This window comes from Anthonomus grandis, chromosome 19, assembly GCF_022605725.1.
Source record: "Anthonomus grandis grandis chromosome 19, icAntGran1.3, whole genome shotgun sequence".
Taxonomy (NCBI): domain Eukaryota; kingdom Metazoa; phylum Arthropoda; class Insecta; order Coleoptera; family Curculionidae; genus Anthonomus; species Anthonomus grandis.
In genome coordinates this window covers 9,182,716-9,192,857 of record NC_065564.1, presented here as the reverse complement: position 1 = coordinate 9,192,857, position 10,142 = coordinate 9,182,716, and the positions used below count along the sequence as shown (strand labels likewise).

Genomic DNA, 10,142 nt, shown 5'->3' with positions numbered 1-10,142 from the left:
GACGCATTAGAAAAATTATATTAAACAATGAGACATCGTTCAAAAAAAATCGCAATATTATTTTGCTGAATCACATTTTGTACATTAAAATAACCTAAATAAGCGATATGGTTTTTTGGTATAGGCGCTTTACAGAGTATCTAAAAATGAACACTTACCCTGTACATTAGCTATATTTAGTAACACAGGAAAAGCCTAAAAAATCACATTTTTAATTATGTACTTGAAGAGTATACAAAAGAACAATATTGAATGTATATTACACAACAAACATCATATATGCAATGGCGTGTTTAGAATTACCATGTGGAGGAGATGAGAACAATTACACACAGTTCAATGAATCAAAAAAAAAATAAAAATAGGGTAGAGTGCGCGGTCAATAAGAGTACGCACTAGTCGATTTTTGGAGCACGTCGTCGACAACAAGGTGTTAGTTCGTACTGATTAAGAGGAGTGTCTGCATGTTTCTTGTGCATTTTTTTTTACCTCTTTTTACTTGGATTCAGGATTTTTGGGGTATGTCCTTCTAATAATATATTTATTATGCTTTATGCAGGTCAGGGGTCTTATTATGCTGTTAGGGGTTCTTCTTGTATGACAATTATATGTTAATATAATTTTAATTTGCATTATAAATTATCCTGTTCTTGTATATGTCAGGTTTATTTCAATACTTGATATAAACCTGACATGATAAATTAAAAAAAAAATTTGATTGTTTATTAGTAGCGATTTCAATTTTAAGTCAAGTTTTATTATTCACATTCAAATTCAAATTCAAATTTATTAATCATTTTGGTTATATTATAACAATTTTTTTATTTTTATTTTTTTAACTTAATTATATTCAATAATAATAGTTAACAGTCATTGTTTTTAACATACACCTAGATGTTGTAACATCTGTTTGTGTATGCTGAGAAATCACAAAATTTTAGTAATAATATAAAATATAACTAACCATAATCTACAACTAAACAAAAATTCTCCAATAAAATTTCCCTTCCCAAAACTATTTAAAAAAATTAAATTTATCTATATTTGAATAAATAAATTTTCTACAGACCTTACTAAAGTTTTTAATATTATTTATATTTTTTAAGCTGTTTGGTAAGATGTTATAAAATTTCGGGGACAAGTATCCTAAAAATCGTTGCCCTATAGTTTTTTTTATGTTTGGTATTTTTAGGTGTCTGTTTATATTATTTCGGGTTGTGTAGGAATGACTAACATAATTCTTGATTTTTTCTGATTTATGTGTATAAATGCATGTTGACAATATGTAAATTGAGCGTATATTAAAAATTTCTTCAGAATATAATTGTTGTGTAGGAAATCTTTTTTGTTTTTTGTATATAACTTTTAAAATAAAGTTTTGTACTACATTAAGTTGTTTTAAACAATTCTTGTATAGACCTCCCCAGACAATCACCCCATACCTTAACAAGGACTCAACCAAGGATTTATAAATTAAAATTAGTAGTTTTTCATTTAAGATATTTCTCAAAATATGAAATCGATAGATAAGTTTACGGATGTTTTGTGTTAATTTTAGAATGTGTTGGTCCCATTTTAAATGTTTATCCACAATGATACCCAGATATTTAGTAAATGAAACTTCCTTGATATCAATTAATTCAAGTTTAATTTGTTGAAAGCTGGGGCGATTAGCAGCTGTTATAGAAAATGCAATATAGTTTGTTTTTTGACTATTGAGACTTAATTTAAAAGAATCCAGCCAGTTCTTGACTGTTGCTAGACCAAGTTCTGCAGTTTTTTTTGTGTCTCCCCAAGAAATTCCGTGAAACACCGCAACCGTGTCATCTGCATATGATATCAGTGACCCGTCATGAATTTTAAGATTGGTAAGAGCGTTAATATAAGTTATAAAGAGTATAGGTCGAATAACTGTTCCTTGTGGAATTCCAATTTTTATATAAGATGGTTCACTAATCTCATTATTTATTTTTAAAGACTGTTTTCTGTCCCCCAAGTAACTTTCAAAGACCCTTGACACTGGACCTCTAATACCATAAGATCTTAAAGTATCTAGCAAAAGCTCATGCGGTACAGTGTCAAAGGCCCTTGCTAGGTCCAGAAACACTGCCAAACACTTTCTATCACCATCAAAAGCCTGATTCACTCGCTTTGTTAATTCGCAGACAGCATCGGATGCGCTGAGCCCCCCAATGAAACCAAACTGATTTTGTGTTAATATGTTATTTTTTTGTAAATAGTCAATAAGTCTATCTTTCAAACATTTCTCGAAGAGCTTGGAAAAATTATTGATCACACTTATAGGACGATAGTTACCTATTTCACATTTATCACCTGATTTATATATTGGAGTGATTATTGATACTTTAAATTGAGTAGGTACTGTTCCTGTTTTAAATATTAGGTTGATAATGTGAACCAATGGTTCAATAAGGTAAATATGAAATTTTTTTATAAATTTTGAGCTAATAGTATCTATCCCAGGCGCGGAATTGTTTTTTAACGAAAAAATATGTTTAATTATTTCATTCCTATTAGTTGGTTTTAGAAACATTGAAGATACACTGTTATAATTAATTTTGAATTGTTTTTTTGGTTTTTTTATTTGGTTTTGCATATTTACTCCTACGTTTATAAAATACTGATTACAAAAGTTTGCCATGTCTTTGTTATTTGAAAATTCTTTGTTATTATTTTTTATTTTTATTATGTCATTTCCTTTAGTAGTAATTTGATTTGTAACCTCATTTATAACCTTATACATTTTGCTCATATTATTCTTAGATTCCTCAATTTTTGTTTTGTAATAGTCATTTTTACATTTATTTATTATTTTACCCAATGAGTTTCTGTATGTTTTATATTGTTGTTCTTTTTCCAAACTATAATTTTTATTTAATTTTCTTTTCATTTTGTCCCTATTTTTATTGAACATATAATAGCAGCAGTTATCCAAGGTTTTATTTTTTTAATTATTTTTTGTTTTAATATTTTTGTCTCTTCACAGCTTTGTATAAGGTACTGTTGGGTAATAAGGCCGGGCAGGTAATAAAGCCAAAGTTATCCCAACGGATACCTTAATATTCTGTGGTCCTAGTGGCACCATCTAGGTGTAGACAGATCTAACACAAAACAGTTGGCGCTTTGCGAGCTAGTATACATTCCTCCATTTACCTACATGCACGTGTTTAAAAATTTGGAAGTGTTTTCGTGCCCGTGTTGTAAAAAATACCTGCAAAAGGTGAGTAACATTTTTTGGTAGTTTGATTAGAGTATTGTTTGCATTATATTTTCCAAATTGTGTTGGTATATAGATTAGCTTAACATAGTTGTTTCGTTTTATTTACTCTTTTTTTGTTACATCTAACCTCAAAAAGAAAATGGATGCCAGACTTGTAACAAGGCCGCGGCCTTATTACCTGCCTTACCATTAAATTTGTTTGCAGATAATAAAGCCGGCTACAAAATAATGCGTAATTTTTTGTAAATTTATCTTAATTGTTTACGCTGGCAAAAGTCTTAAAAAAATAATCCCATTACTTATATATTTTTTACTTACTTATATATTTTTTTAAAGAAATTTCCCACCTGATCTCAATGCAATGAGCTCCCGGCCTTATTGCCTGCCGAAATGGTTACCTTTAAGTTTCTAGCCAGGTAATAAGGCCTATTACAAGATGGTCTAAAAGTTGTTTTTCCATGTAGGATTCCTGCGGAAGTCTTAGAAAATAGTTTTTTATACCAACGTGTCAGCAACAGTTACAGCGCGGAGCAGTTTTCTAGCTTAGGTAAGTATTATAGCTGTAGCTATAATGTTCCGGCCATATTATCTGTCTCCTACATACGCAGTAGAAAATACTTTTTTATTTTTCAGTTATGGGGAAAAAAAATCGAGGAATACGAGCAAATAGGACCGAAGAAATGATGGAAGAGGCCCTTCAGCTATTAAGGAGTGGTCGGTCTCAAGAATGGGTGGAACAGCAATCTGGGATTCCGCGTCGTACCTTAAGGAATCACCTTAAATCCGGTTCCTCAATTAGGTCATTGGGAGCAAAACCAGTATTAAATATGGAACAGGAAACGGACTTAGAAAGGAAAATATTGAGATTTTCTAGCAGAGGCTTTCCGTTAACTTCGAAAGTTTTACGCCGAAGTGTTTTCAATTATTGTGAGAAAATGAGCGTTAAACATAAATTTAACCGGGAAAAAAAATTGGCGGGTAAAAAATGGTACCGTGCCTTTCTAAGACGCCATCCACAAATAGCTCAACGCAAAGCACAGCAATTAAATCCTGCCCGAGCTCAGAAATTGAATCATTTCATTGTAAATGATTATTTTGATAAATTGGATGCTCTGCTGTGTAGAACCGGATCAAAACATAGCCCCGAAAAAATTTACAACATGGATGAGAAGGGTTGCAGATTAACCCTTCATCACCAGCAGCTAGTACTAGCCCAAAAAGGTGCCAAAAGAGTGCACTTAGTGGCGCCTGAACATGCGGAAAACGTCACAGTAGTCGCTTGTGCAAATGCCCTAGGCCATGTCATACCACCTATGATTTTATTCAAAGAGCAACGTGGAAAACCTTGCTATTCTGATGGTTTACCAGCAGGCTCAGCTGTACACATGACCGCAAAGGGCAGCATGACGACTGAGATATTTATCAAATGGCTGGAGCACTTCTCACAATTTATGTCTTCCCCTCCAACAATTTTAATTTTTGATGGAGCGTCAAGTCACCTAGATGAGTCCATTGCTGAAAAGGCAGAAACTTTAGGAATTGAGCTTTTATGCCTACCCAGTAATACGACTCACGAGCTCCAGCCAATGGACAAATCCGTTTTCCGGTCTTTTGAATCCCACTGGGATCAACAGCTTCTTGAATATTGGAGTCAACATCCTGATAGAAGGTTGAGTAAAGAGAGATTTTCTGATGTATTCACGCCAGTCTGGGGAAAGTGCATGACTATTAATAACATCTGCAATGGTTTTAGATCAACTGGTATCTACCCGTTCAGTAGAAACGCTCAGGAATGGCGTTCAACATGCATTCGCCCCAAGTCTTTCAACTCATCGTGGTCAAAATATTGCAGCTGAAAATAGTGAGGAAAGTGCCATAGTAAGGGAAGAACTTTGGGATTCGGAAGATGATATTCCATTAGCAACATTATTTAAGACAACTAAGGATAATTCAACAGTACATTCCAGTACCAGCCCTGCAGATCAGTCTCAATCTCAATCAACTCAGTCAGAAGATTTAGCTGAAAAAGGAGAAACTTCACATCAAAACTCTTTCTCTGAAGTTTTAGTTACACCTGATATGGCACCAATAAAAACCTCCAATCGAAGAAAGGCTTTGAATTATCGTGCTCAAGAGGTCAAAAGGCACATATTTAAGGATCGTAGTTCTGGTAAAAAGGTTACCAATATCTCAAAAAAGGGTTCTGTTGTGAAGAGGAAGTCCGCCAATACGCCAACTACGAGCCTTTCAGCTGTATGGATGTGTTCTGTTTGCCTGCTTGACTTTGTAGCCGATATGAGAGCATGTTCATCTTGTGGTACTTGGGTTCACGAAGAATGTGTTGGACTAACAGTTGAAGATAAAGAAGCATTTATTTGCCCTGAATGCATGCCCTGAGGAAATTTTAAAAATCGGCCTTATTACCTGCTACAAATTTTACTCCGTGGCCATATTACCTGCCTATGCTGGTAATAAGGCCAAAAGAGTTGTTTTTATTTTTTTGCATTATGAATGTTTAAAAATTCTTGTTTTCATTTTTTAGTTATGTTTTTTAAAAGAATACATGTTGATTTATCTTTTGTATCTTACTTTGTAATAAAAATATTTTTTATTTGGTTATAACAAAAATATTTTTCTTAACCCGGCCTTATTACCCAACAGTACCTTAATATGTTCGACAACATTATAAAAAATTTTGGTTGCAATTTCGACATCATTAATATTTAAGATAGTGTTTTCCCAATTTTGTTTTATAAGTAAATCTTTTGCCTTCTCATTGTTTAATATTTTTATAGTTTTAATTTTTATATTATTGGAAACATTACCTGCCCGAACCTCGTCTCTAGCAAAATTAAGCAACACAGGATAGTGATCGGTGACGTCAGTTTCCAAAATAAAAGAAATATGTTTATTTTTGTTTTCCAAAAATTTTTTTTTAAGGAAAATGTGGTCAATACAGGTCCTTGATGTTAATGTGACCCGTGTAGGACCAGTTATAAGGGAGTAGAATCCGTAAGACATCAAGAGAGCTAGGTAGTTATTTGTATCAGCTGAATTTTCAGATAGAGTATTTATGTTTATATCTCCCAGAAGTATTTCTGTTTGCTGATTACATTCACGTAATAAATAATTTTCCAGGTCATCGAGAAAAGACGATACTACCGTCGAGGGAGGTCTATATATACACGTTATGCCATATTGTATATCAGTTATAGCTAAAGTTATCCTAATCAAAGTAATTCCCGACCTAATTAGTTTTATATTTTCTACTTTGTTTATGTTAAATTATTTTTTATATAAACAACCACCCCATCATTCTGGTTACAGTCTCCCCCATTATAATACATTTTAAAGCCCTCTATATTAAATTCATTACCAACCAATTGCCATGTTTCACCCAAAACAATAATGTCGCAGGATATTAAATTATATGTATTTGTAGAAAAACTATCATTTGATCAAAGTTTTTTTTTAAACTTCTTATGTTAAAATGAATGATATTTAAGAGTTTGGAACCTATGTTAATTTTTTTGCTTACATAATCACAGTCCGTACTTTGTTGATCCGCATTATCTAAAACGTCCAGTTCTTGTAGCACTTCTACCTCTTGCCTATTATTTGCCATAACTTCCATCATAGTCAATTTTGTTTTTCAAAAGCGTGATTTGATGTTCAAAAGACGGACAAGTTTTGTCGTTTGCGGCATGATTTATATTGTGCTCCAAATTAAACTTTGCGTTTGCATGAATACAATTGATGCATTTTTTTTTGGTTTTTTGGGCACTCCTTAACTGCGTGTTTCTCCGAACAATACTCACAAAAGACCTCATTCGCATATTCCGTATTTTTGTGAAAAAATCCTTGGCATTTAAAACATCTGGGTACACTTATATCTTCAAATACTGGGTAACGCTGCCATCCTATATATAGTTTCTTTACTGCAATTAACTTATGAAATAATTTGGCTGAACAATTTCCGTAGATAGTATAAGAATCTCTTTTTTTATTGAGTTTAAAGAAAGTTATTTCTAGGTGGTCCATTGCTTCAATAAAATGATTTTGTTCCCGGATTCTGGCCTCTACAAATTCACTATTTAAATCGTCTTTATCATTTATTTTATAGTCAATTATCTTGAAGCGGGGATTTCTTAGTTTTGTCACCTCTATGTTGTAGCCATTCAATTTTTCTTCTGCTTCCTTTTTAAGTATATCTATATCATTTTTTCCCTGGCATTTAACTAGAATATAGACGTTTTTTGAACTTTTTATACTATTTACACTAATCTTTAATTCGGCAGGATTTATCTTCTTTCTCAAGTCTTCCTTTATTTTTTCAATGTTCTGGTGTTTTTTTGGCCTAATAATAAGGCTAGGAATATTTGTTTGTTTTTGATGATTTAATGGCTTTTTAAGGATATCACTGTATTGTATTATTATTATTATTATTATTATTGTTATTATTATTATTATTATTATTATTATTATTATTATTATTATTATTGAATTGAGAGGGTTTAATTATGGTAATTAGGATAAGGATAAATTTTAACAAGTTTTATAACGAAAGTTCTTGAGCAATATGTTTATAATAAATTAAAAAAATAAATAATTTCTTTTGGGGGCATATAATATAATATGGAATACTTTTGGAATATTAATATTTTGTTTACATCTGGTTTTTTGCGCGGTAGGAAGTGGATAAAACTTAGAGACCATCAGGCCACATTTTTTTCTTATTATATGTTTGCATATTACCATATAGTCGACTGTTTTTTTTGTGCATTTTTTTGTGGAATGACATGGAATTTGGAGGGATGGGGTGGTGGGGCGGTTTGGCACGGGTTGGGGTGGCGAAGGGTTGACGTATACAATGGGGGATAGTTTTGAAATCCTGCAGGATCGGCAATCTGAGGCCAATTTCAGTGTTGCTCATTTAAATCTTCGCTCCATAAAAACCGGTTTCGATGAACTTTGATATTTTGGGAGTTACAGAGACTTGGCTTACACCAGATGATGATTTTTAACATACCTAATTATAATTTTATAAGGAAAGATCGGAATGGGCGGAGTGGCGGGGTTGGTATTTATACAAAGAAAGTCATTAAGTTCCCTTTAGTAACATTTCCCCATATAACTGATGAGTTTGAGTATTTAAGTATAAGGTTTATTGCAAATAAAAGAAATATTTTATTAGTAAATATATATAGGCCACCCCCTTCTAGCATGCCTACATTTCTTGAACTTGTTGAAGAAATTTTTACTATATCTATTCCATGCTATGATAGTATAATTTTTATGGGGGACTTAAATATAGATTTACTTAGACCAACTGCAGCAACTCAAAACTTTAAGTATCTTTTGGAAGTATTCGATCTTCGGCAACTGATTAATAACCCTACTAGAATCAACAATCGGTCTAATACCCTTAAGCCGGGAACACATTGCTCTGACGTGTTGTGTTGCGATGTGTTGTGATGCGTTATGATGTGAATCATACTGCTTATTTTGCGTGTATTTAAATGAACAGTGTGCACATTCATCTGATGCGGTTCGTTCTGACGCGTTCTGACCTGTCGTGTCGCGATAAAATGCGGGTGAACCAGATTTTTGTTTGACACCGTCAGAGCGTCAGAACGTTTTCGGCCGTAGGTTGTAGCGCGATGGTGAACGAAATTGAACTAATTGAAAATGTAAGAAATCATGAATGTTTATTTAACGTCAAGTCAAGACACTACCGAAATCAAAGTATGAGACAAGAAGCATGGGAGGAGATAGCAAAGGAAATTAATAGCCCATGTAAGCTTATTTTAATTTATTTTATTTATTTTTATATACATACATAGTTACATAGGTACTGTATTTTTTAAAATTTATTATTACGTTACGTCCACGTCGTACAGTTTCTAATTGCCATGGTACACTACCAATATCTGATAGAAAATAATCTCTAAATTTGTCCCGAACGCGAAAAGCATCTTGAGTAGAATTTTGACCCAAGGGTGGCACTAATGTAAAACACGATTCGAGGGTGTTACGATATATTTCTTCTGGCTCAAAATCATTATTGCAGCATAACATATTATGAAGACAAATTGCGGCATATACTATGTCATCAACAAAATCTGGTTGTATTTCCATGTGCTTAAGAAAAATTCGCCATCGTGCTGCAAGAATTCCAAAACTATTTTCCACTACTCTCCTAGCCCGCGAAAGCCTATAGTTAAACATTTTATTTGGCTCATTTTCTGCTACATAATGCCGGCTATAGGGGCGTAATAAATAGGATTTTAGTGGGAAAGCTTCGTCTCCCACAATAACATGAGGTAAAGCTTCACCGTTTTGTGTAAGCGGCTTATCAGCTGGAAGATTCAGTGTATTATTAGCTAACGAAATTCCCAGAGAAGACTTGGCAAAAATTCCTCCATCGCTGTTGCGACCATATGAGCCCACATCAATCGCTATGAATCGGTAATTAGCATCCACCAGCGCCAGCAGAACAATTGAGTTACAACCTTTGTAGTTATAATAATTTGATCCGCCATTAATAGGACAGCGAATATTTATATGCTTTCCGTCTAAAGCGCCTATACAGTTAGGAAAGTTCCACATAGACTGATATCTTGCACTTATTTCTTCCCATCGTTGCTCTGTGGGTATTGGTAAAAATTCTGATGCTAGAAGTTCCTTTATGGCCTTTGCTACTTCTTTGATAATTTCACGAACTGTGCTAAATCCCATTTTATAACTGAAGCCAAGAGATTGAAATGAATTGCCAGTGGCTAAGAATCTGAAAAGAAAACCTGCTGTTAGCAAAATGATCACATTTGCATTTTATATAGAGATTTCCATATTAATTTTTCGACCCGATTTTGGCCCTGTTGTAATAGAAGGACATTGCTAA

The 10,142-nt window shown here is 33.1% G+C and overlaps 1 protein-coding gene across 2 annotated transcripts in view; it reads right to left on the bottom strand.

Annotated features, from left to right (window-relative positions):
* The window catches only part of LOC126747545 (protein ABHD13), a 74,371-nt gene continuing 64,229 nt past the window's right edge, over positions 1 to 10,142 (bottom strand). Inside the window, exon 6 of one of the 2 annotated variants that reach the window (XM_050456268.1) lies at positions 1 to 195. The gene's annotated coding sequence lies outside the window, so the exon portion shown is untranslated. Of the gene's footprint in view, positions 196 to 9,038; positions 10,029 to 10,142 lie in introns of those variants that run through there. The other variant, XM_050456269.1, reaches the window with a different exon arrangement.